The sequence below is a fragment of the Camelus bactrianus genome, chromosome 17 (genome assembly GCF_048773025.1).
Source record: "Camelus bactrianus isolate YW-2024 breed Bactrian camel chromosome 17, ASM4877302v1, whole genome shotgun sequence".
NCBI classification, from domain to species: Eukaryota; Metazoa; Chordata; class Mammalia; order Artiodactyla; family Camelidae; genus Camelus; species Camelus bactrianus.
This window is the reverse complement of record NC_133555.1, coordinates 41,952,279-41,978,327: the sequence shown is the minus strand read 5'-3', so window position 1 is coordinate 41,978,327 and position 26,049 is coordinate 41,952,279. Positions and strand designations below refer to the sequence as shown.

The window sequence follows — 26,049 nt, the reverse complement described above, 5'->3', positions numbered from 1 at the left end:
TGTGCCGGCATGTGCCACCAACCATGGAGTGGACTTCCTGCTGCAGGACACAGCTGACCTTTGGAGAGTCACTGTCTGGGTGAGGCTGCCCTTTAAAAGGACAGAACACAGCTGTTGTTTAGATATCAGAGGCTCGTTAATAACTGTGTTTGGCAGTCAGTTCGGGATGTTAAACAGTTTGGAAAACAGTCTTGCTTCTTGGTTTAAGGAAGGCCGGCATGAAGGGAATCTCTGTGTTACTAGCAGGTTGTTTGGTAATCCTTTGAACAAAAATGAACACTTAGCAGCTTTAAAAAGTATTAAGAGAACTCATAAAAGTCAGAGCAGACGTGCAGGAGAAGGTCACACTTCCAGAGCTCTCTTGGGAACTGTTTCTGGACTAACAAGTCCAACAAATGTGTTAATTCAGGTTGAGATTTCTAATACAAATATTGACTCAATCTCAGCCTTTGCAGTTAATTCTCAACTTGAATGTGTCCTTTCAGAATACCCTTGCCTGTCTTGTTTTCTTTCCTCATGTCTGATAGTTTGTCCACCCTTCATTTTGAACCTTAGCAGGTGAGTTTTTAATGGCAGCTCTGCATTTTTTCTCTAGGTCCGAATAACATTCAGAGGAGTGACTATAACTATTCCTTCATTTTCCTAATGGCATGATTGTAAGAGAGAGTCGGTTTAGACCAGGAAAGCCTGGCAGAATGTAAGTTATTCCCACTCTTGGGTCAGATTCCCTAAAAATACCTTCTTACCCAGTATTCAGTATCGAAGGAAAAACTGAAGTTGTTTTTATGTTTTCTCCCTGCTCCCCAGTTCACTTGATATTTTAATTACTGTTCATTTTAAGACATGTGTCTTCAAGTTCCTGTGAATTGGTGTGCAAACTGCTATGTGGTTAACCAAATAAATATAAAATTAAAAGTTTTGACTAAAAGATAGAACAAATATAATGTATATTTATTTCACCTTCGGTTTCAGAAGATATTTTCCCTGGATATAGAATTCGAGGTTGAAGGTTTTTTTTCCCCAGATGCTGTTACACCATCTTCTGACTCCCTTGGTTTGTGATGAAAAGTCACTCGTCCCTAGAATCATTGTCACCTTTATGTAATGTAGCATCTTTCTCTGGCTGCTTTCAAGATTTTCTTCTCTTTAACTTTTGTTTTCTTTGTATTTGTCCTGCCTGGAGCTCATTGAGCTTCTTGAATCTGCAAATTTAGGTTTTATACCAGATTTGAAGAATTTTCAGCCACTATTTCTTCAAATATTTTTCTACTCCACTGTCTCTCATTTTTCCTTCTGAAAGTACGGTTACACCTGTGGCAGACTTTTTAATGCCTGCAGATCTGATACTCTGTTCATTTTTTTGGTTCAGTCTTTTTTTGTCTTTCCGTTCTTCATGCTGGATCGTTTCCATCAGTCTGTCTTCAAATTCATTGACCTTTTCCTGGGTCATCTCCATTCTGTTAAGCTCGTCTTGTGATTTTTAAAAAATTTTATATGTTATATTTTTTAGTTCTAGAACTTCCAGTTAGTTCTCTTTTATAGTTTCTATTTCTCTGCCAAGATTTCCTAATTATCTTGTACATTCTTTTATGCCACTAATATAATTATGATAGATGCTTAAAATTTTTATGTTATTTGCAACATCTCAGTTACCTTGGGATCACTGTTGATCATCTTTTTTCTTGAGATTGGTTTGGATTTTCCTTTATCTTTGTACATTTAATAACTTTGGAGTGTATTTTGAACATTGTACTATTATGTTATGAATACTGTGGCTTCTATTGTATTCTTCTGAAGAAATTAATCAGGGTGGGGGGAGATTCTTGTTTGTTTTGTTTTTTGCCTTAGACATCAGCTTGGTTGAATTAAAACCACAAACTGTCTTGGGCAGCACCTCAGTTCTTGGCTCAGTTATTTTATCCTTAGCCAGGTTGCTTAGAGTCTGCCCCATACATGCTTGGTTCAGGAGTCACCCAGAAATTGGGCCAAGTTTTTACACAGAATTTGAAGCGCTCTCTTTCTGGCTCTATAATCTCTGGGATTCCCTCTTTACTTTCCAGTGGCTCTGACTGTCCTGAAATCTGTCCTCCGAGGACTGCACCTTCCTGTTGAAGTTCTATCCACTGCAGCCTGTTACCAGGCTAAAAGCCATAAAATTGAGAAACACATCTAAATCTATTCCCTTCTTCCAAATGTCAGCCCTCTCCCAGAGTCTGCCTACTTTCTGTCTTTCTACAGTGCTCTCAGGGAGTTGTTTTTCACATTCTTCCCTAGAGTTTATGGTTATTTTCTCCAGGAGAACTAGTCCAGTAGGAGCTGGCCATACTAGGAATAGAACCAAAAACATGCTTTTTAAAGAACATTTAAAATGCAAGCTGCTCCTTCCCATAATTAGTTCAGATCAGCTAGTTTGAAAAATATAAGTAGATAAAGACATGGAACTAGAAGACTTCTGGAGGAAACTTATTTTTAGGGTCTTGGTAAACAACACTACTATTAATATCCAAATAAGCAACATAGTTCACATATCCTTCAACATATTAATGAGACACCAAAAGCTGCTTTGCAGATCTTTTAATCAAAACTTTTTATTTCATTCCAGCCAAGTAAAAGTTGCTATGCAGCAACTTACATACCAATTCACAGAATTAAAGGGAGAAACAAAAAATTCCTCAATCAAAATTGGAGATTTTTCCACTGTCAGCAATTGATAAAACAGTTATACAAAAGTAAAAATCAGTAAAGGCACAGATGAATGCTTCAACCAAATTGATATTTATAGAATACTAAATTCAACAACAACAGAATACACATTCTTTCAAAATGCACATGATATGTTTACCAAGTTGGTCAAAATCCTGGACCATAAAACAAGTCTCAATAGAGTTGAAAAGTGTGCTATATGTAGAGAGAGTATAGTATATCTTCTGACCACAGTAGAATTAAATTAGAAATTAATAACAGAAATTTATCTAGGGACACCCCACCAACACACTTGTATATAATCCATGGTTCAAAGAAGAAATTACAAGGTATTAGGAAATATTTTTAACTAAATGATAATGAAAATACAACATATAAAAATTTGTAGGATACAGCTAAAGCAGCACATAGAGGAAATTTTATAGCTTTAAATGTTTGTGTTAGAAAAAGGAAAGGTCTTAAATGTGCTGTCTAGTAGAGCTTTCTGTGATGTTGAAAGTGTTCTGTATGTGTGTTGTCCAGTCTGGTAGCCGCTAGTCATGTGTGGCTATTAAGTACTTGAAATGCGGCTAGTGTAACTAAGGAATTGAATTTTTAATTTGTTTAATTTAAGTCGGTATACATTTAGATACCTACATGTGGTTATTGGCTACCATATTGGACAACAAGGGTCTAAAATTCAGTAACCAAAGGATGCTCTTTATATATATATACACACACACACACACACACAAAATAAGTAATAAGGATACAATAAAGATAATAAATCAATGAGCTGAAATGGAGACAAAAAATGGATAAAATCCATAAATCCAAATGCTTGGTCTTTCAAAAGATCAATAACATTTATTAAATACAGAGAGAGCACAGATTAGCAATATCCAGAATAAGAGAGGGGTTATTAATCCTACAGACATTGAAAAACTAGAGTGAAGGGTATAGCTCAGTAGTAGAGTGCATGCTTAGCACTGGGTTCAATCCCCAGTACCTCCATTAAAAATAAATAAATAAACAGAGTTACCTGGGTCCTGGGTTCAATCCCCAGTACCTCCATTAAAAATAAATAAATAAACAGAGTTACCTCCTCCCCCAAAATAAAAATGTTTTTAAAAAGAAAAAAAATAACAGAGGAATATTATGAGCAACTTTATGCCAAAAATATTAAACATTTTGGATGAACTGTACAAATTCTTTGAAAACTATAACTCATCAAAACTGACACAAGATGAAACAGAATCTGAATAGCCCTCTGTCTATTAAAAAAAAGATCTAATTCAGAGATTTCCAGTCAAGATGGCAGAGTAGTAGGACCATAAGCTCACTTCTCCTTGAGACTGCAACAAAACCACAACTGACCTCTAAACAACCATCAAAAAAACCAAAAAACAAAAAACTGGAGACTGGAACCTAGCAAAAAAGATCTTCAACTGGAAACATAAAGAGGGAACCACAGCAGGACAGTAGAAGAGGCACACTTGTGACATAATCAGGCTCCATACCCCCCAGGTAGGCAACCCACAAGCTGAAGAATAATTAAGTTGCAGAGGCCTCCCATAGAAGTGAGAGTTCTAAGCCCCACATCAGGCTCCCCAGCCTGGGGTTCCAGCACTGGGAGGAGGAGACCCCAGGACATCTGGTTTTGAAGGCCTGCAAGGCTTAACTCCAGGAGCCCCATGGGACTTCATTCTCTTGGGAAGCGTACACAGAATCTCGAATGCACCAGGTCCAAGGGCAGAGGCAGTGATTTCAAAGGAACCTGGGCCAGATGCCTGCTGGTTTTGGAGGGTCTCCTGGGGACGCAGGGGACAGCTGTGGCTCACCCAGGAGACATAAAAGCTGGTGGCATACATTCTGGAAGTGTTCATCTACATGAGCTTTCTGGAGGCTGACATCTTGATTGAATCATTAGCACCAAGACCTAGCCCCACCCAACAGCCTGTAGGCTTAAGGGCTGGGAATCCTCAGGCCAAACAACATACTGGGTGGGAACACAGCCCCACCCATCAGCAGACTTCCTGAGCCACAAACGCCTCTAGCCACGGCCCTACTTACCAGAGGTCCAGGACCAAGCTTCAGCCAGCAGTGGGCAGGCATCAGCTCCTCCAGCCAGGAAACCTGCATAAGCCTCTAGTCCAGACTCACCCACCAGAGGGCAGATACCAGAAATAAGAAAACAACAACCCCAAAGCCTGTGGAATTACCCACAAACACAGGCCAGACTCTACCCTGGGACCAGCTCTACCCTGGCCCTTGGGTAGCAAGAAAGGAGTGCACTGCTGGGACACATAGGACGTCTCCCACTGAGGGCCACCTCTGCAAGGTCGAGAAACATAACTAACCTACCTAAAAATACAAATAGAAGGATAGACAATATGAGTCGGCAGAGGAATATCTCCCAGGCCAAGACACAAGATAAAATCCCAGAAGAAGAAATAAGTGATGAGGAGACAGGCAACTTATCCGAGAAAGAGTATAAAGTAATGATGGTGAAGATGTTCAGAGAACTCAAGAGGAACATAGATGCCCAGAGAGAAGTTTTTAGGAAAGAGCTGGAAAATATAAAGAATACCCAGAGTTGAGTAAAATCACTGAAATGTATAACACACTAGAAGGAACCAAGAATAGACTAAATGAGGCAGAAGGATGGATCAATGAGCTAGAAGACAGATTGGTGGAAATCACTACCACAGAACAGAAAAAAGAAAAAGAGTGAAAAGAAATGAGGATAGTTTTAAGAGGACTCTGGGACAACATGAAGTGCTCTAATATTCACATTATAGAGTCCCAGAAAGAGAAGAGAGAGAGAAAGGACCTGAGTAAGTTTTTGAAGAGATAATAATCAAAAACTTCCCTAACTTGGGAAAGAAAACAGTCACCCAAGTCCAGGAAGCTCAGAGAGTTCCACACAGGATCAACCCAAAGAGGAACGCACCAAGGCAGATAGTAATCAAGTTGACAAAAATTAAGGATAAGGAGAAAATACTAAAATTAGCAAGAGAAAAACAACAAATAACATGCAAGGGAACTCCCATAAAGTCATCAGCTTGTTTTTCAGCAAAAACTGTACAGTCCAGAAGGGAGTGGCACGATATATTTAAAGTGATGAAAGAGGAAAACTTACAACCGAGAATACTCCATCCAGCAAGGCTCTCGTTCAGATTTGATGGAGAAATCAAAAGCTTCACGGATAAACAAAAGCTAAAAAAAATTCAGCACCACCAAAACAGCTTTACAACAAATTTTAAAGGAACTTTTCTAGTCATCAAACCATAAGAAAAGAGAACAAAAAGAAGAAAGAGGAAAAAAATAATACTTACAAAAGGTTACTTTGGCAACTGGGGGCCTTTTATGCTTCCATATGAATTTTTGAATTGTTTGTTCTAGTTCTGTGAAAAATGTCATGAGTATTTTGACAGGGGTTGCATTGGATCTGTGGATTGCTTTGTGTGGCCATTTTGATAATGTTGATTCTTCCAATCCAAGAGCACAAGATGTCTTTCCATTTCTTTGTGTCATCTTCAGTTTCCTTCGTAAGTGTTTTACAGTTTTCAGAATATAGGTGACCTCCTTGGTTAAGTTTGTTTCTAGGTATTCTGTTGTTTTTGATGCAATGGAAGTCTTTATGCCAGTTATAAAATTCTGGTTTTTGAAGTGAAAAAAAAAAAGTGAATGAAGAGCCACAAGAGGCAAAATATCCTTCGTTTTTATGGGTGAGTTGTATTCCGTTGCATATATATGCTACATCTTCTTTATGCATTCATCTTTTGATGTGCACTTGGGATGCTTCCATGTCTTGGCAATTGTAAATAATATTGCTGTTAATAATGGGGGGGGTGTGTCTTTTTGAATTAATGTTTTTGTGTTTCTCAGATACATGCCCAGGAGTGGAGTTGCTGGGCCATGTGGTAGTTCTCTTTTCAAGTTTTTAAGAAACCTCTAAGAGAATGTGACAATGAATGTATGTATGTTCATGTATAACTGAAAAATTGTGCTCTACACTGGAATTTGACACAACATTGTAAAATGACTGTAACTCAAAAAAAGTTTTAAAAAAATAAAAAGTACTAAAAAAAAAAAAAGAAGCCTCTATATTGTTTTCTATGGTGGCTACACCAATTTACATTCCCATCAACAATGTACAGGGGTTCCCTTTTCTCCACATCCTTGCCAACATTTGTTATTTGTGCTCTTTTTGATGATGGTCGTTCTGACAGGGGTGAAATGATACCTCATCGTGATTTGTATTTGCATTTCCCTAATATTAGTGATGCTGAGCAACTTTTCATGTTCCTGTTGGCCATCTGAATTTCCTTTTTTGGAGAAATGTCTATTCAGTTCTCATATTTTAAATGGGTTGGTTTGTTGTTTGCTTTTTGGTTGAAGTACAGTTGATTTAAAATGTTGTATTAGTTTCTGGTGTACAGCATGGATGGACTTGGAAGGCATTATGCTAAGTGTAGTAAGTCAGACAGAGAAAGGTAAATACTGTAAGATGTCACTTGCATGTGGAATCTAAAAAAATACAACAAACTAGTGAATATAACAGAAAAGAAAACAGACTCACAGATGTAGAGAAGGGACTAGTGGTTACCAGTGGGGAGAGGGAAGGGGGAGGGGCAAGATGGAGGTGGAGGATTAAGAGGTACGAACTATCAGGTGTAAAATAAGCCACCAGGATGTACTGTACAGCATGGGAAATACAGCCAATATGTTATAATAACTATAAATGGGGTATAACCTTTAAAAATTTGTGAATCACTATATTGTATACCTGTAACATAACATATACATCAACTATACTTCAATTAATAAATGTGATATTGCAAAATAAATACACAAATAAATTTTTAATGGTTAAATAAATAAATTTTAAAAATCTAACTCAACATCAAAAACTTTTCACAATGATTTGGAACTCTCAGACAATGTTGGTAGGAGAGTAAAATGATATAATTGCTTCGGGAAAAAGTCTGGCATTTCTTATAAAAAGCTAAATATACAGCTTTTCTTTGACTCAGCAGTTCTACTCAGTTATTTATGCAAGAGAAATTGAAATAAATCATGTAAAGCCTGGCTGTCCCCATCAATAGGAAAATGGATAAAACACAGTAGTATATTTGTACAATGGAATACTATTCCACAGTATTAAGGAGAAAATTGCTAATAGATGTAACAGCACGTATGAAACTAAAAAAAAAAAAAAATGCTGAGTGAGAGAAACCTTCCACAAAAGTAGTATATACTGTGAGTTTCCATTTTTGTGAAATTCTAAAACAGGCAGAACTAGTCTGTGGGGGAAAGAAATGAAAACAGTGGTTCTTTCTGGAGGAGTAAGTGTTTTTTTAGTCAGGTGTATATATTTGTCTAAACTCAGTCAATGTACACTTAAGATTTGGGCACTTCGTTGAACATAAATTTTACCTCAAAAGAAAAAAAAATAATCTTGAATCACAGTTAATGATAGGCATGCTGAATTATTTAGGGAGAGTCTGATATTTCTGTAGTTTACTCTGAAATATATTGAAAAGATAAGATGGATTGATGAATAGAACAATGAATGTGTGTATAGATATGTGTGATTAAGCAAATATAGTAAAAGTGTTAATGGTAGAATCTAGGTGGCCTTAAACATCTTTTGTTGTCTATTTAAAATTTTTCTTAATGAAAGTTGGGGAGAAAAAGTGCAGAAAAAGTGTGCTTTTAACTCAGTATACACAGAATTACTGAAATGCAGTGAATTGAACCTTCACTGGGATCTGCTTTTATAGATGAGAAAAATGTGCTATGAACACATTTGTTCTGAGTTTCTTGAGAGCTACTGTAAGCCAAAGACCATGGAATAATTAATTATTGATTAATATAAATCAAGCATTTTTCCTTGTCCTCTAGAAACCTGCAATCTAATGGAGCATATGAAACAAATACACCATTAATAGAGTTCAGATGACACATCCTCTAATGGAGGTAAGGACAATCTGGTGTGGTTACTCAGCAGAGTGAGGGCATATTAGGTTAGAGGAAACCATGGAGGCTGCATGGAGGAGGCAGTATTTTAGATACCAGCAGGACAAAGGGGCTTCAGCAGGGAAGATGGTATCCTGAGTGCAGAAGGGAGACCGTGCAGATGTTTGGAGGGGTGTGAAATAAAGCTCTGAAAGGTGGGACCAGGGCCTTGAAAACCAGGTTTAGGTTTTACTCAGTACACAGGTAGGAGACAAACGTTGTCTTTGGGCAAGGGAGGGGGATGGATGCTTTAACATAAGTGTTACTTACTGGTACCCAAGAGAGGGGCCCAGTCCCTGGCTTTAACTTCAAAGGAGTTAGATTAAAGGATCTCCAAGGTCTGTCCAGTTCCAGCGTGCTGGGATCTGCTGGCTGCTGGGAAAAGTTGTTTCTCAAACAGATTAAGTATTTCCTCTTGCAATATTCTGCTGCTCTGTTTGCCAACTCTTTCTTCATAAAATCTGGATTGTACTGTTAGATATATTAACAGATTCCATATTCCAAGTTGTAACATTTCAAGCTGTTGAATTTTCACACTGAAAAAATGACTGGTTGTGGTTGTGTCGTTAAGCTGGGTGGGGGTCACAGGGCAAGCCTTACAGCACTTGTCTCACAAGGGACCCAGTCATTCTGCGTAGTCACACATGGGTCTGAGTAACCTGAACTTGAAGTGAGACTCTTCACGAGGGCTTGTATCATTTTAGTAATTCCCGGATGCACGCAAACAGAATCTTAAAAGTGTATGAGCAAAAAGGGAAAAAAAGTATATGCGCTATATATAAAAATAGAAAAAACCCAATTTCTTCTTATAGCACAGGGAACTATATTCAATATCTTGTAATAACCTTTAATGAAAAAGAATATGAAAACAACTCTATGTATATGCATGACTGGGACATTACACTGTACACCAGAGATTAACACATTGTAACAGACTAGACTGCAATTAAAAACAGAAGGATATGAGACAATGCAGTTCTTGTGTTGAAAAGAAAATCCATTACTCTGTGAGTTTTTAATAATAGGTTTATTGTTATCTCTGATGCGTTTTGATCTTTGGCCCAGGATAAAATAGTCCCAGATATATTGCACCGTTGGGTAAGCAATGAAAAATTAACTTTCGTCCCTAGGCATCCATATGTCTCGGTGGGCATGTGCTTGTGTCAAGAGTGAAGGAAAAATGCTGGAAATACTGTTATTTTCAGACCACTGGTGCCAAGCGTTTGATGTGAGGAAAGAACTGATATGCTGAAAAAGTTGTGTGAGGTGGGAACTCAGTAAGAAAGGTAGCCCAGAGCACTCTCAGTGGTACGTTTGCCATTGCTGTGCTGGTCTGATGAGTGGCTTAGACCCAGTTCCAAAGACAGGAGTTTGATCTCTGGTGGAGTGCCGGTTACACAGCGGGCTCTGTGGCAGAGAAAACGTTTCTTAGCGTTCATTCACTTTCCATCTTCTTAGGCAGAGAAACCATGTCCTAACCTCATGAAAACCACTTGCACACCAAGCCATACGTCTCAAGGGTCTCAGAGATTTCTGCTCTGTGAATGGGACAGAGATGGTTGGTATTCAAGTTTACTGATGGAATCAGTCCAGAGTAACTTCAGAACCCCCCAGGTCTTTTACAAATAGAATGTTCTTTCAGGGAACCCCAGTGAATGGGGTCTCAGATCAGAGCTGCTTCAAAGAGGTGAGGGACATGCCTCCAAACTAGGTCCCGATAAAGGGAGAAAGGTGCTTGTCCTCTGCTAGGGACTAGAGTGCCACATTGAGGCTCTCTTCCATTTTTTAAACATTCCTCTGAAATGTCCGCTTTCTGCTTGTTAGCAGACAGCCTGTTTTGAAGCCAGATATCCTGTCCAAATAATAACAACCGTGTCATAACATCTGTCATTAACACCCTTTCCCCTTTCTGCAACTTATTTCCAAGGATTTTTCTTACGGTTGTAAAAGGAACTATTGAAATCTTAGAAAATACAGAAAGGTGTTGAGCCACAGAAGTCATCCCTAATACCACAGCTTAAAGAAGTTCACCACTGTTAGCGTTTTAAGATTTTTCTTCTATTAAATTTCTCTTGCATAGGTATATGTATAACTGTCCTAAGGGGGCCATGCGAAATACACTTGCTGTTTTTCACAAAACATGAGAATTTCTCCCATATTATAAAAACCCTTGGAGAATATACTTAATGACTACAGAATATTCATTCCATTTTGTGAACATAGCATCATTTTTTAATGGCACCTCACTATGAGACATTTAGATTGTTTCCAGTGTTCTGTTGTAAAAGCGGCAATAGCTTTGATTTCAGGCGACACATTTCTGTGTCTGGGGAATGAGGAGAAATGTGTGAGTTGGCCAGGTTGCCTGATGGTCCCAAGCTGAACCTATTCAGACCCCTTCTCAGGGCCTCTGTCTGGCTGTCAGTGCACATTGGGTCCAGATTGAAGGACTGGAGAGGGAGTCCTCAGATCCATTGATCATGGCAGGGATCACTCTGTGTCTGTGCTGTGTCTTCTTGGGGGACAAGCTAGCTCTGGGGATGGGAGTCCCTCCCAGTGGACAACTCCTCTGCTCCCAAAGGGCATATCCCTTCCTCACTCTTTCTCAGAAAGAGACACCACTTTCTGGGTCCTTTGTGGATGTGATCTTGGGTCCAAAACAGAGGAGCTTTAAGTGACTTGGAGCCTATATGGCCTAATCAGAATGATACAAGCAGTGGCTAATACTTACTGAGCATTTGCTGTGATGCGTCAGGTGCTTTACAGACAGCATCTTGTTGAATTTACAGACCTCTTGTTCTGAGAGCAAGCGGTTGTGTTGCCTGGTGACAGTTAGCAAGGCGGGCTCTGGGTCACACAGACCTGGTTAGAGTCCCAGCCCCACTGTTCGCCGGTAGCTGTGTGACTCTGGCTGGTGCATCAGTTAGAAATGCACTCAGCTGCAAAAATCAGAAAACCCAACCAAGAGTGGCTTAAACAAGGTGGTAGTTATTTTTCTGACTTAATGAGAATTCTGGAGGGAGCCAGTCCAGGGCTTATACAGTATCTTCAGGGACCCACTCTCTTACCTTCCTCCTTATGCTGTCTTCCACTTGTGGCTTTCATCCTCATGGTTGTGAGATGGCTGCATCTGAGGCAGGGAGAGGTAGAGAAGGAGAGAGCGGAGCAGCCCCTGTGTCAGGAAAGCAAAAGCTCGTTTTGAAACACTCAGCTTCTGTCTTGTCAGCCAGAACCCCGCCACGTGGCCACCTGGCTGTAAGAGACTCCGTGGGAGAAGTTTTAGCTGGGCAGGGTTCCGTCCCCAAAGAAATCAGGGTTCTGTTAGAAGGGGAGACAAGGGAGTGTTTGATGGGTAAGCAGCCATCAGTGTCTGTATCAGCAAGTCACTCAATCTCTTTGAAGCTCAGTGTGGTTCCTCTGGTAATAGTACCCCCTCCCTATTCCAGACAGGCTCTTTTACCTTACAAGAGGTGTGCCCGCATGGTATGGGAGTTCCCCAGGGACAGAGCAAACTCAGACCTGGGCCCCAGCAGCACACAGTCCCTTCCATTGGGTGTCAGCGCCTCCCAGTAGGCCTGTTGGCACCTCATTGTTGAGGAGGTACCAGAGCTCTGGGCCCGCGCTCCCGTGCCATCACTTTAGAAGTGGGCATCCATGGCTCCCGCCACACCCTAGGGGTTCTTCCCAGGGTGGAAAGCTAGCTGCTTCGCCTGCCTCTTTCACTTGCTGCTTTTCCACTCTGTGCTGACTGGCCCCGTCTGCCGTCTCTGCTGCATCTCATCTCCAAACCCAGCAAAAGAAGAGTGTCTTGGGTGAGTCGTAACCCTTCAGTGAGGAACATTGCAATCAGGCAGTCTTCATTTCCCGGTGGTCACCAGTCACTCGTTAGCTGTGGGGCACGTTGTGGCCTCTTTCCTCAACGGGGAGAAACCAGTGTCTGTGGCAAGTAATATTGGACCCCAGGCCCCCCATCTGTTAACTCAAGAGAGTCTCAGGGATGCAGAACCACACAATTCGAGGGCACCAAGCACGTTGAAACCACATGAATTGTGCCCTAGGAAACCCTGTTGCCTGGAAGCTGAACCGCAGGACAGTCCATATCCCGGAAGGGTGGGCCTCCGTTGGTGATGGAGACTGAGATGGGGTAAGCGTCCTGTTTTCTGACGGTTAGAGAGACCGCCTGGGCCCCTGCACACGAACTCCAGGGCGCCGTGGAGAATGTGGTGCTGTGGAAGGCAGGGGAGATCTCAGGCAAGGGGGGCTGGTCCCACCTCTGGCGATCCTGAGGAGGACCTCAAGCTCTGCAGGACAGCTGCGGGTGGCCACACCCTTCATCCTAGGCTGCTGAGAGGTGAGAGGCAGGCAGTCGTCGGGACAAATGAGGGAATTTGTGTGCACAGTCTTTGAAGCTGTGACTCACTCCGGAGGCCTCCGTGTGGCTGTTGTTACAGCTGCTGTTGCTGCAAAACAGCTTTGAACCTGAGGTGTGAAATCGCCTCTGGAGGTCTGGGCAGGGAGCGGGGGCATCGTTTGGCAGCTCGGGACTTGAGAGGCTGAGGTCAGTGATCCAGGAAGGGGACAGAAGATGGGTTGATGAATAAGGCTCCTCTGTCTCCTCCATAGCACTCTTAGGTTATTTGTGCAATTCTGGATGGAGAGGGAGCGCGCCCACCTGGGCCCTAAGGGTCAAAGGCAGGAGTCAGACAAGGAGGCCCTTGTTGTCACGAGAGTTATCACAAGGCTGTCGAGGCCAAAAGTAGGCAAAGATCTGTAACACCTCCACCAGACTCCTCTCCATTTGGGCTGTGCGCTGCCTCGTGGTAAACTGGGCACGGGCTGGAGGCCTCTTAGGCACCCAGTAGTTCCCTTTCCCTCATTCACCCTGCATCCGTGCTCTTGCCCAGAGAAAGGACAGTGGGCAGAGTGCCATCCTGCTGCGGCGAGCTCCTGCCAAGTCCACGTGCAGTTGCTTCTGGCCAGTGCCAGGTCCCCAGGCCAGCCTGCCACTTCCACTGCCACTAGGTAACTGGTTTATCCTAGCCACACACACACAGGCTCTAACTGTGTAAACAGAAAACCACCGGATGGCACTGCCTCCCTCCCCAGTCCCTCCCACACACTTGCGTGGCCTCAGGAGTTCTCCATCAGCCTGTGCGGGACTGGAGGGCTGTCTAGTAAATCTCCTTAATAGGAAGAATTCTGTAAAATAAAGTTGGTTTCGTGGGCTGGCTGCTGGTCAGACTGCCAGCAGAACTGCCCTTCACTAAAACGTTGAACTTGGTTATGTGACATTTACATTTTAAGCAGAGAAGAAAACCAGATCGCTGAGCAGAGCCAAGCTGGTTTGGTGGGTTTTGTTGTTGTCGTTTTGGCTATTTAGCACTAATTCCCTTTGGGGAAAGATCCTCTCTTGGTCCTTTTCAGACATCCCAGTAGAGAAGGGGTGAGACCCTCTATCAGGCTTGAGAAGAAAGGACCCGCACCAGTGCTTGGAAGAGCCCAGGTCCTAAACTCCCCCGAGGTGAGAAGGAACCTTGCAGCGTGCAGAGCTCACCATAGTGGGAGCAGAGATGGGAGCAGGGAGCCCATCAGGGGTAAGAGGGGCTCTTCCAGCTCCCCGGCCAGAGCACTGCTCCACCCCAGGCTCCTGAGAATCAGCACCACTGGACACCAGGCTCCAAGACTGGGTACCCGAGATGGCATGGCTCACGCTTGTCTCAGTACTCAGCCTACAGCTCTCCGTCCAGCCTCCTTTTCGTGGAGAAAACATGTCTGTGGCCATGTGTCCCTTTCCATCCCACACATGCAGGACACATCTCCCGCTGCATCGTGCAGACCTGGTCCAAACCTCTGCTACTTCCTTCTCCACCACATCTCTGATCTGGGAAAGTGGTTTTCTGCCCACTCTCACATCTTGACTGCAGGATTGCAACAGCCTCCTAAGCAGGCTTCCTGCCTCTCGGTCTCATCTTCATCATCCTGTACATCTTCCCAGCACAACTTGCCAAAACATGATGCACTCTAGTCATGCCTCTGGAAGCTTTCAGCACCTCCTCACTGCCTACGAGAAACAGAAGGTGGGAGAACCTTCCTTTGTGATTTGGTCCCCTTCTGCGTCTCTGAGTCGTTACACTTTGTTCTGCCCACAGCTCCAAACATAGGGACTCAGGAAGCACTTAGAGACGGAATGAATTGATATAAAAATTAGGAAGCCAAACGAGTTTGCTGGTGTTTTTAATTTAGTAGTTGTAGAGCTACCATGCTAACGTCTGCGTAAGATATTAAAATGGTACCACTGGTAGTCTTTTCACGGTTTTCTTGAGATAAGCTGTTATCCAAAGAATTGAGAAGCCCTTCTTGTTTCATAAAGGGGGCAGGGTGTATGGAATATATAAAGAAACTGAGAGTCAAATAACATTTTGATCTTTCATTTTGAATTTGTAGCTCAGATAATGCCTCCAAAAAGGATTCACTCTTTTTTTAGCCAGCCAGTTCTCTAGTCAAGTTTAAAAAGGCTTGGAAGAACATGTGATTTTTAAAATATCCTGGAGGATTTTTCCAGGCCTGGGCGACTCACGGGTCAATGCACAGCTATTTCTGTATGTGAGTAGAGTTGGCGGTGCTCTGCATGTTTGCTGAGGGCCGAGGCCTGGTTGTCTGGATGGGAGGTTGGATGGAAGGACTTTCTTCCCTTCTTGCACCACAGCTGGGCTCTACCGTGGACCTGTGGCCTGTTCCCCTCACCCATCTGTGTTTGCCTACCTACAGCTGCTGCAAGGTGCTTCTTCTGAGCTGGTCCCTTTCAGTTGTGGGAACCCTGGCTCCGTGTCAGAGGTGTTGCACACAGTTCTGAACCAAGGAGGCATTTGGGAATTCACTCTAGGGGAGTGTAGACTGTCCCACGTAGGGGTATACATGATCCATCAATGAGAAATAAACAGTTTCCAGCTGATTTGAAGGCCTGTTATTTTTCAAGGTTTGAGTCCTGCTTATAGGAAGAGGAATCCTTGGGGCAAATGGAGACTGGAGGAGTGTGGGGCGGCAACCAAGGATCAAGTGCCCAGCCCAGCCCTGCAGCTCATCTTCTGATTTTCTGGGCCAGGCCTTTCCTGCTGAGGCACAGTCCCTTTCAAATTAGAGTTTGGTTCAATTCACTCTTGTGGTCGATGTTTTCCGTTTGCCCCTCAGATCCACTCTTCACCCTTCTCCACCCTGCCCCGTGCTCTGGAAGCTGACCGTAGGGACCGTATGAATAGGCCCCTGCCTTCATGGTGCTCTATTGTGCTCTTTACCCAGTGGGGAGGACTGACAGGAGATAAGTGGGGTAGGTAGAGTGGCTTGGGAGGGGGCAGGTGAGGCCCAAGTGTTGATTCTCCCAGCTCCTCCCTGTGGCGTCACCAGGTCTGGGCGCCTGGTAAACAGCCCTCTCCACAGGGCCCTTTGTCAAAGGTTCCAGGAGCCTCTCCTCCCTCACCCCTTTGGTCCTGGCGTGTAAATATGGCACTGGTACTGGTCCCAGAATACTGTGCTGTGGTTCCCCTACCCCCTGCCCACCCCTCGATAAATGGTCCCTTTATGAAACTCTCCTCAGATTACCCAGTTTGAGAGTGCCATCTGTTTGCTGCCAGAACCCTGGCGGATATGGTTCCTAAGATCTTTTCCAACCCCGAAAAAAGATGCCTGCTAGCAAGGGGGAGCTGGCCCTTTGGGGTTACCATTTTTCACTGATGCCTCCCTACCTGCTTCACCAGGATTGTGGGAGGGAGGGACTGGTAGAAATGTGATCTCCAGAACACAGTCACTAGGACAAGAATCACCGGTACCTTGGCAGACATAGGCTGTTAGAATCCTGATTTCCAAAGAGCTCACAGGTGTGTGGTCCCACATGGCAGAGGGGAGGGGGCGGGGGGTGTTGGCACCAACCAGGGCTGGACCGTCCACCCCCCCCCCTTCCTGCCTCTTTGACCTTGAACAAGTCACTTTACTCTTGGAGCCTTAGCCTCTTCCCTCCTAGCCCCGAGCTGACAGCGCCCACCCTGGCCCACACACGACTGTTACGAGGGGCAAAGGAAGAAGTCTGTGCTGGGCTGGAGAGAGTGGCAGTCATAAACAGCTTTTATTGTGGTGGGGTCACAGGCAGGGCACAGAGCCCTGTGGGGACATTACCCCTGCTCCTGTCCTAGCCATACCCACTTCCTTTCCCTCTTTCCTGCTGTCCACACTTGCTGGGACAGACGTGGCTCCCAGAGTGTCAATTTCAGGATCAAAGCTTGACCTCAGAGATACCAGGTTACAGAATCATGGCTTCAAAGATCAGTGGCTGCCTTCAGCCATCTCTGGAATTCAGATCCGGACCTTGAGGGTCTTAGGCAGCCACCTGTGGCCCTTCTAAAAGCAACGACTTCAAACAAGGTCCAAGAGAGGAAAAGGGAAATTGAGTATGCTTTTTTTTAATTGAAGTGTAGTTGATTTACAATGTTAGTTTCACGTGTACAGCAAAGTGATTCAATTACACATATATATACACACATATATTTTCAGATTCTTGTCCATTGTATGTTATTACAAGAAACTGAATATAGTTCACTGTACTATACAGTAGGTCTGTGTTATTTATCTATCTTATATATAGTAGCATGTATATGTTAATTCCAAACTCCTGTTTTATCCCTCCCCCCACTTTCCCTTTGGTAACCATAGTTTTTCTGTTGTCTGTGAGTCTGTTTCTGGTTTGTCAATAAGATTTGTATCGTATTTTAGATTCCACATACAAGTGATGTCATTGGATATTTGACCTTTTCTGACTTCACTTAATATGATCCATATGATCATCTCTAGGTCCATCTATGTTGGTGCAAATGGCATTATTTCATTCTTTTTTATGACTGAAAAATTGAGTATACTTTGAAAATTTATATATTTTTAATTATTAAAGTTATCACAGACAGTTCTTGACATATGAGAAAAATACATTCTTGAAAACTACAAATGTCAAGTGCAGTTTTCTCTTTAAAAAAGAAAAGTAAAGACACTTAAAGAACTTCCATCCTACTCACTCAACACTGTTGATACTGTGTTATGCCACATGCACACAGTCCACACGCAGCACGTGTGCAGACCCGCGGTGGAGCTGAGGAAGGAGAAAAGGGGTGAAGGAGTGACGGGCGGGAGAGGGCCCAGCACCACCTGCCCTGGTGGACAGATGCCTCGCTGTGTTTATTACACAGCAGCTGGGAACCGTGCACACAGTAATGTGAGTGAATCTTACGAACATAGTGCTTAGTGGAAAATTAAAGTGAGATGCACAAACTAATAATTCCGTAAGTTAAAAATAGGTGCATGGAAAACCCCATCACAAGCAAACATCAAGATACACCTCAGGCACATTAGAAAGTTTACTTCTGGGGTGAGGGGGTGGAAGGGGGCTCCAAGGGAAAAAACAAGAAAAGCACACATGCATACTCATCATGTGCTCCTGAGGTACAAAACAAACAGACACAGAAAGTCTTCGCTTCTTTTGCTTTTAGATTTTAAAAGAAACATTAAAAAGCTTTTTACTGTTTGGTTTGCATGGTCTTCCCCCCTTCACTCCCCCCCCCCCCCGTAGCCTTCATTGTAGCCCCTAAACCACAAGTAGTTAATGGATCAAAAGTACCCTTTGTAGGGTCAGAACACAAACACCATGCAGACACTGCCCAGAAACCACATGAAAGAAGGGATGCTGTGAGCCGCCCTGCAGGCTCCCTTCTGGGAACTCACCACCTGGTAGAGCCCGCCAAGCGGGCGAGTGTCCATCGCAGCAGGCGAGAGCACCATCCTAAACGTGGTTCTCTTTTATTAAAAAGTGCCTGATGGAAAGAAAGCAGGAGATGTGGCAGATGCATGTAGACCTATCGAAAGAGCCTGCATAAAATATTTTGAACGATACACCCGCTTCTCTCTTTTTGGTATATTTCCTTTTAGTTTCATGTCATGCGTGATTTTTTTCTCCCAAAGCAATATCACATTCTACATAATCACATTTCACAAAAATATTTTTACATCTTCACCCCAGTTATTCTGTCTTTAATGTTGCATTTAACAGTACTTTTCCATTTTGCCACACAGACTCAGTTACATCATTTTTAATGGCTGAGTAATATTTTATTGACTAAATATCCCAACACTTATCAAAATGACATTTAGGCTGCTTTCCACTTACTTTCTTGTAACTAATGCAGAAAAGGAGATATTCGTGCTGCATATAACTTTTTCATATTTTAAATGAATCTCTTAGGATAGACTCAGGAAATAGAATTCCTGGGTGAAGGAGTGTTTTAAAAGCATCTGTGACTTTTGGTACAAATTACTAAGTTATTTTCTAAAAGCATAGTAGCAATCTATACTTCCAGTAGCATGTTCTTATGCCAACATTATGTTTTATAAGTTTGTGATTGCCAATTTAATAGCTAACCTACATTGATTTAGTTTTACACTTCTTTGGTTAATAGTGAAGTTGAAATTTTTCCACGTTTGTATTTCTGTTTACATATTCTTATTGGGGGTGATCTTGGGCTGGTATTGTGTGTGTGTGTGTGTGTGTGTGTGTGTGTCTGTGCAACCTTTGCCCAATATTGATATTTAATCTTTGTCACAATTCTGCAGCTGTTCTGTTTGCCCTTTAAAATTTTTTTAAATTTTTACATAAGGTGTTTTTTTTTTTAACTGATACTGATTAATCAGTGTTTTTATTTACTTTGGTGGCTAAATAAAAATCAAGATACCCTGTTGGTTAAATCTGAGGAAGAAATTTTGCCATGTGGTGTGATGAAAAATGCATCCAACTGAGGCCTTAGAAGGTGGTCAGGGCGGGGTTCCAATCCCTGCCTGTGACATCCCAAGCAAATTAGTCAAGCTCTTGGAGCCCCACTGCCTTTATTCACGCCAGGAAATTATGATCCTCATCATCCAGGTGTGGGCTGGGATCGTGAACGGACACTGGCACAGTGGGAGCCCAGTAAACATGCTTCCTTCTCCCTGCCCCTCGCCCTCCAGAACATAGTGGTTCCGAGGACCCCGCCCCAGCACTCAGCCGGCACTGCCCGCGGGGTGCCCGGCACTGCCCCTGGGGCTGCCCCTTCTCTTCCAGGCAGGAGGCCCAGGGACACGGTAGTGGCCTTGCTTCTTGCCAGTTGCTCGCAACAGTAGAGTTGTTGTTCTAGTGTATCTGCTAACCAGCTTCCTGTTTTTTCCTGGTGTGGTGGCGTTCTTTCCGTCAGCAGCAGGAGGGGAGGACGGGCCAGGATGGTTAACCTCAGTCCTCTAACTCCTCCTGCAGTGAGCGAGTCTGGCCCTTTCCACCAGGGATTCATTCTACAGTCGTGATCGTGGGGCCGTGTGATCTTGAGCAGGGCCAGCCGCGGTGCCACATGCCACGTGTCGGGAGGGCATGAAGGGATGGCCAGTCCCCACTCCTGGGAATTCAGGACTGTGGTGTCCACAGACTAATGCTAATGGATTTTCAACGTATGCTGATTAAACATTAAACTTTCATTTCCCACAAAGTGAATGTATCACACATTCCCGTTCTCTTCGCATGCCTGGAAGAATGGTCTAGATGGGATCCCTGGAGCCAGACTGCCTGGATTCAGATTCCCATCTCCACCACTTATTAGCTGCGTATGTGACAATTGGCAGGTGACTTAACCTCCCTCTGCTGCAGCTTCCTCATCCGGAAAACAGGAGGATAATAATAACTACATCATAGGGTTGTGAGGGTTCAGTGAGGTAGTGTGAGTAAAGTATTAACAGAATTCTAGTTAACGTAGTAACCATACAATAGTTAGCATAAGGTCCTGAGATTTTACTTGGTAAACTCCATTTGAATCTATGATTCTGAGACACTAGACTGCGTAACTTTAGTCAAAGATCTGGAAATTCAGCTTGCAGGTAATTTTGTGAAATTTCTCAGCTCATTAGAAATAGATAGTATTTATGAAGAGTAGTTATCAGGACTAGTAGACATATTCCTAAAAACTTGTAAAATATTATGAATATTTTATTCTTACTGGCTTTGATTTTTTTTTTAATTCAGGGCTATATTCCAATGGAAAAAGTTTGCTTGCTGCTGAAATAAATGTCCCTTTGTCCCAGTGAAACACATAAGAGGCTGAATTCCTCTGTTGCACACGGCTGGGGCCAGGGGCTGATGTGAGAGGTGTGAGCTCATCACATGTGAATGTGGGCCCTGCTGTCTGGGGGAGGTGATGCGGCGGGCTACGGTCCTTCTCAGGCTCCAGTGGTTCCAAGGTCACGGCTCCTGCCCTGTGTGCTGAGTCCTCTGCCCTGCTTTGTGGCTGTCAGTAGGAGTTTGTTGGACGATGCTGTTGTCCTGTACCTCTCCAGGATGCTAGGGCAGGTGCAGAGCTCCAGTGAGCGTGGAGGTCACTTAAATCTCTTAATGCTCTCTCTTCTTTCAAAAGTTTCTTATAGAAGACTGACATAGTTAATTGCTGTACTCAGGAAATCAAAGCAGAGGGTGAGCCTGAGAGGTGATTACAGAGGCTGCCACCTTCACTTTTCCATATCGTGCTTTGCCGAGGTGACTGAATATTAAGTCAGAGTACAGTACGCTTTGGGTCTTACAAATTCGGGGAGATCACAACTTTTGGTAGCAATCTGCAGGGCGTTTGGAACTTCAGAAATAAGTCGAGGATGCAGAGTGATGACTTCCCTTTTGTAACTCAGCAAGATCTGGGAGGGAGGACGCTTTGGGGAAGGAGAGCTGGGTAGCTGGAGTGCAGACGGCCGAGGGGTGAGGGAGCACAGTGCTCTTCTTTTCCTGGGTGCAGATGAGCTCTTTCCAGGTCCACTGAGCATCCAACCAGAAGAACTTTTGACAAATAGCAGGGATTTTTCATTGGAGAAGTATGCTTTTTAGAACATTTTAGTGGATTTCTAAGATAGATTTCAGATTCTCTTATTGGGAAGGGGAAGAGGAGAGGTAGCAGCAAGAATCAGGAAGCTGTCCGAACACCTGGGTGGCAGGTGTTAGCCTCTCTATAGAGAGAGGAAGGAACAAGATTCTGATGTACTTACAAGTCAAAAACTGTCGTTAGGAAAACCTCTTCCATTAATTACAGTTTAGCATATTCATCTGTGACTTAAGGCATCCTGATTTCTGTTATCTCGGGGGTGGGGTCCAGAGGTGGTATGACTGTCCCAGCAGGGAAGACCCAAGGGGGCCACAGCTCCTCCCTGCAGTCAGCCCGGTCCACTCCTCCCTTCCAGGCAGATGTGTTCAGGCCAAAGTGTAAGTTCTGGAATAGGGCTTTGTAGCACCCAGCCTCTGGTTGATTTTGAAGTGTTTTATTGCCACTTTTGTGTTAGGAGTCTCTGGATAAAGTAAACCCTCAGTACATCAACCAGCTGCAGGCTACCCAGACACAAGTTGACCACACGAGGCAGAGGGGACCTTATATGTTCAGAATGGGAAGAAAGGAAAAGATGTTAGCTGTGTGTGTGTGTGTGTGTGTGTGTGTGTGTGTGTGTGTGTGTGTGTGTGTGTGTGTGTTTGGAGGACAGGGGAGCAAGTCCAGTAATAATGGAAGGGAGAAGTGTGTTAGGAATCCAGTTACCATTTCAAAGAGAGTCTGATACTATAAACAAGAGTTTCTGAGAGCCTGGTAAATTAATAACTTCCCCATACCACATGTATTTATTGAATATTAACCATACATTAGACACTGTGATAAATCCTCACAAGTCTAGGTTATTATTTCTGTTTTCCTGTCTTCAGAATCACCATAGCCCCAGCATCCAGCCCCAGTATATTTTTAACAATGACTTCCACTTATTAAATGCTTACTATGTGCTAGATACTTTCCTAAGTGCTTTATAAGATTATTCAATTTCATCTTCACCATAACTGTCCTTTCACAGATAGGAGTGACTGAGGCTCAAAGAGCTGAAATAGTTTGATTAGAAACTTGATAGGTGTGTAAATGAAAAGCAGTATTTTAAAACCAAGGTCTACTCGATTCATCCACTACCTTGTATGCCTCCTCGATGACCAAACAGTGCAAGACTCAGCAGGCTATACTGTTTGCATTCAACTGCCTGAAATATTTTGGACTCAAATGTGTAGGTGGCAGGACACAGGGCATAAATCACTGCTGTTCCTTTTTCCCGGAAAGCAGAGGGAGGATGGTTTCCTGACAGATTGTCTTGCTTTCAGGTGGAGGTAAGACCTGGGGACACCCTGCAAACTGGAAATGCTTACGAATCTGTTTACTTCGAAACAGAATTTTGTGACCTAGTCCAAATTGTAAATGTTACAGATGCAGAAACTGACGTCCAGAGAGGGGAAGAGCCTTGCCCACGATTACTTGAGAGTAAAGCTGTTGCTTCAGGAATCCACCAACATTGGTCTCTCTGTGTGTGAACATATAGGTGCTTGAAACTGCTTCTGGGCTTTCTATTCCATTGCATTGGTCTATTTGTCTATTCTTTTGCCAGAATTACACTTGGTTACTTACTGTTGCTCAGTAATAAGTTTCAGTATCCAGTGGAGCAAGTCTGTTATTGGCCCTTTGCATTTCCACATAAATCTTAGAATCAGATTATCTGTTCCCAGTTTCCACAAAGTGAACAAACAAAAACTGCCGTGGTTTTCATTGAGATTGCACGGAATCTGTAGACTAGTTTGGGGAGAATTGTTACCTTTACAATACTGAATCTTCAAAACCATGAACATGGTATGTCTCTCCATTTTGTATGTACTTTAAATATTTCTTCAAATAACATTTTAGAATTTTCTTCATATAGGTCTTTCGTATCTTTCTATTCCTAGATATTTTATATTTGGATATTAGTATAAATTATAACTTTAAAATGTTTTCCCTTTTCTAAATATTTATTTTCAGTGTTTAGAAATAAAAGAGATATTTCCAGACCAACGTTATATCCCAACTAATTGTTGATGGTAGAAATTTATCTGAAAATTATTTTACCGTATCTATGCACACAATTAGAATATCTGTGAATGGGATTTTTTTCCCTCTTTCTTATACCTCTTTTTTTTTTCCAGTATGTTGTTGAATAGAGGTGGTGATTCAGGCGTCCTTGTCTTGTCCTTGATCTCAGCAGGAAGCTTTCAGCACTTCACCATCAAGTATGATGAGTGCTATAGTTATTTATGAATACCACTTATCAGATTCAGGAAATCCCTATCTAGTCCTAGTTTACGAGGACTTTTATCATAAATAGATGTTGAATTTCATCAAATTATTTTTCTGAATCTATTGATATGATTTCCCCCTTTATTCTGTTAATGTGATGAATTGCATTCCTGCATTCCCTTTGTTTGTGATATATTATGTATTATCACTTTCATATGTTGCTGGCTTCATTTTGCTGATATTTTGTTTAAGATTCTTATATCTATGCTCATAACAAGGATTGCTTGTAGTTTTACTCTTCTGTAATGTCTTTGGCAGATTTTTATGTCCTGGTTTGGTTAGTCTCATAAAATGAACTGGGAAGTGCCATCTTTTTTGTTCTCTGGAAGGATTTATGTAAGACTGGTGTTACTTCTTTGTTAAGAGTTTGTTTAAGATTGGTGTTATTTGTTCTTTAAACATTTGGATATTTTCTTTCAGTACTTTGATGATATTCCAGAGTCTCTTGGCTTTCAGTATTTTCATTAAGAAGTCAGTTGTCGGGGGCAGGGTGTATAGCTCAGTGGTAGAATGCATGTAAAGTTTTACATGCACAAGGTCCTGGGTTCAATCCCCAGTACTTCCATTAAAAAAAAAAAAAAAGTCAATTGTCAATCTTTTTGTTCCTCCTTTGATGACACTCTGTACTTTTTTCTCCTCTGCCTGCTTTTAAGATTTGCACTCTGTCTTTGGTGCACAGCAATTTACCGTGATATGCCTAGGTGTAGTTTTCTTTTTATTTATTGTGTATGGGACTCATCCATTTAAGATCTTGGATCTGTGCTTGATTGTCTTTCTTCAGTTTTCAGAATTCTTGGCTGTTATTTCTTCTGCCCAATTCTCTCTCTTCTCTCCTGTGACTCTAATTATATATCTGTTGGTTCTTCTCATTGCATCCCCTGTATCTCTTACCCTCTCATCTTTCTTTTCTATCCTTTTGTCTGAGTTTCACACTAGATATTTCCTTTGGCCCTATCACGTAGCTCACTAATTTTCTCTTCAAGCTGTATGTAAGCTGCTGTTAAACCTACCTATTGAATTCTTAATTTTAGCTATTTTTTTTAAGTTCCAGAATGTTTGTGTATTCTTTTTGTTTTGTTTCTAATTCTCAGAGGAACTTTTCAATTTTATCTCTTAGCTCTTTGAACATACTAAGTGTAGTTTTTTAAAAAATTCCACATCTGATGACACCTTTATTTCTTTAGCCCTTGTGAGTTTGTTTCTATTGCCTGTTTTTTTTTACTTGGAATCCATTCATATTGTCTTATATCTTCGTATACCTGGTTAGTTTCTGTTGAGTGCCAGACATCAAGGTGAAAATGTACAAAAATAACTTGAGGCCTTGGAGCGTGTTGTATACCTTTAGGGAGAATTTCTCTTTCTCCTGGCAGGGCCCTGAGGCACCTGCAGTGTGTTTGTTGTCACAGTAACCCAGTTTCAGGGGCCTAGAGGGATTCTGCCCTGGTGAGGACCAGTCTGCTTGTCATTCATTTTCACTCTTAGGGAATAGCACTTTGGGCGTGGGACCCCAATTTTAGTTTCTCTGGTTCCACAAGCTGTCCAGAATACTTCTCAGGCTTTAGCTCTTCCAGAAATGGCAGGCATTCCTAGAGGAAGAATGTCCCCACATGCCAGGCTCACCTCTCTGGACTTCTCTTTTCTCCTGAATCTTGGCTCCGTTATTCTCCTCTGCCTGCTAAGTCTCCGTAACTTTAAGCAGAATTTTTAGAAAAATTTTCCAGCTTTTTTTTTTTTCGTTTTCATCTTCTTTTCCATTATAGGTTGCTACAAGATACTGAATGTAGTTCCCTGCACCATACAGTATAAACTTGTTTATCTATTTTGTAGGTAGTAGTTAGTATCTGCAAATCTCAAACTCCCATTTCCAGCTTTTCTTGTTCTCAGCAGGAGAGTTTGTCCACGTTACTTGGTCTAACATTATTTCAATGGTTTTTATTTATTTATTTGTTTATTTATTTATTTATTTTAACATATTTTTATTGAGTAATAGTCATTTTACAATGTTGTGTCAAATTCCAGGGTAAAGCATAATTTTTCAGTTATACATGAACATACGTATATTGTCACTTTTTTTTTTCGCTGTGAGCTACCACAAGATCTTGTATATATTTCTCTGTGCTATACA

The 26,049-nt window shown here is 42.4% G+C and overlaps 1 protein-coding gene across 2 annotated transcripts in view; it reads left to right on the top strand.

Moving 5' to 3' along the window:
• The window catches only part of CTDSPL (CTD small phosphatase like), a 115,721-nt gene that overhangs the window by 29,586 nt on the left and 60,086 nt on the right, over window positions 1-26,049 (top strand). The gene's annotated exons all lie outside the window — the stretch shown is intronic.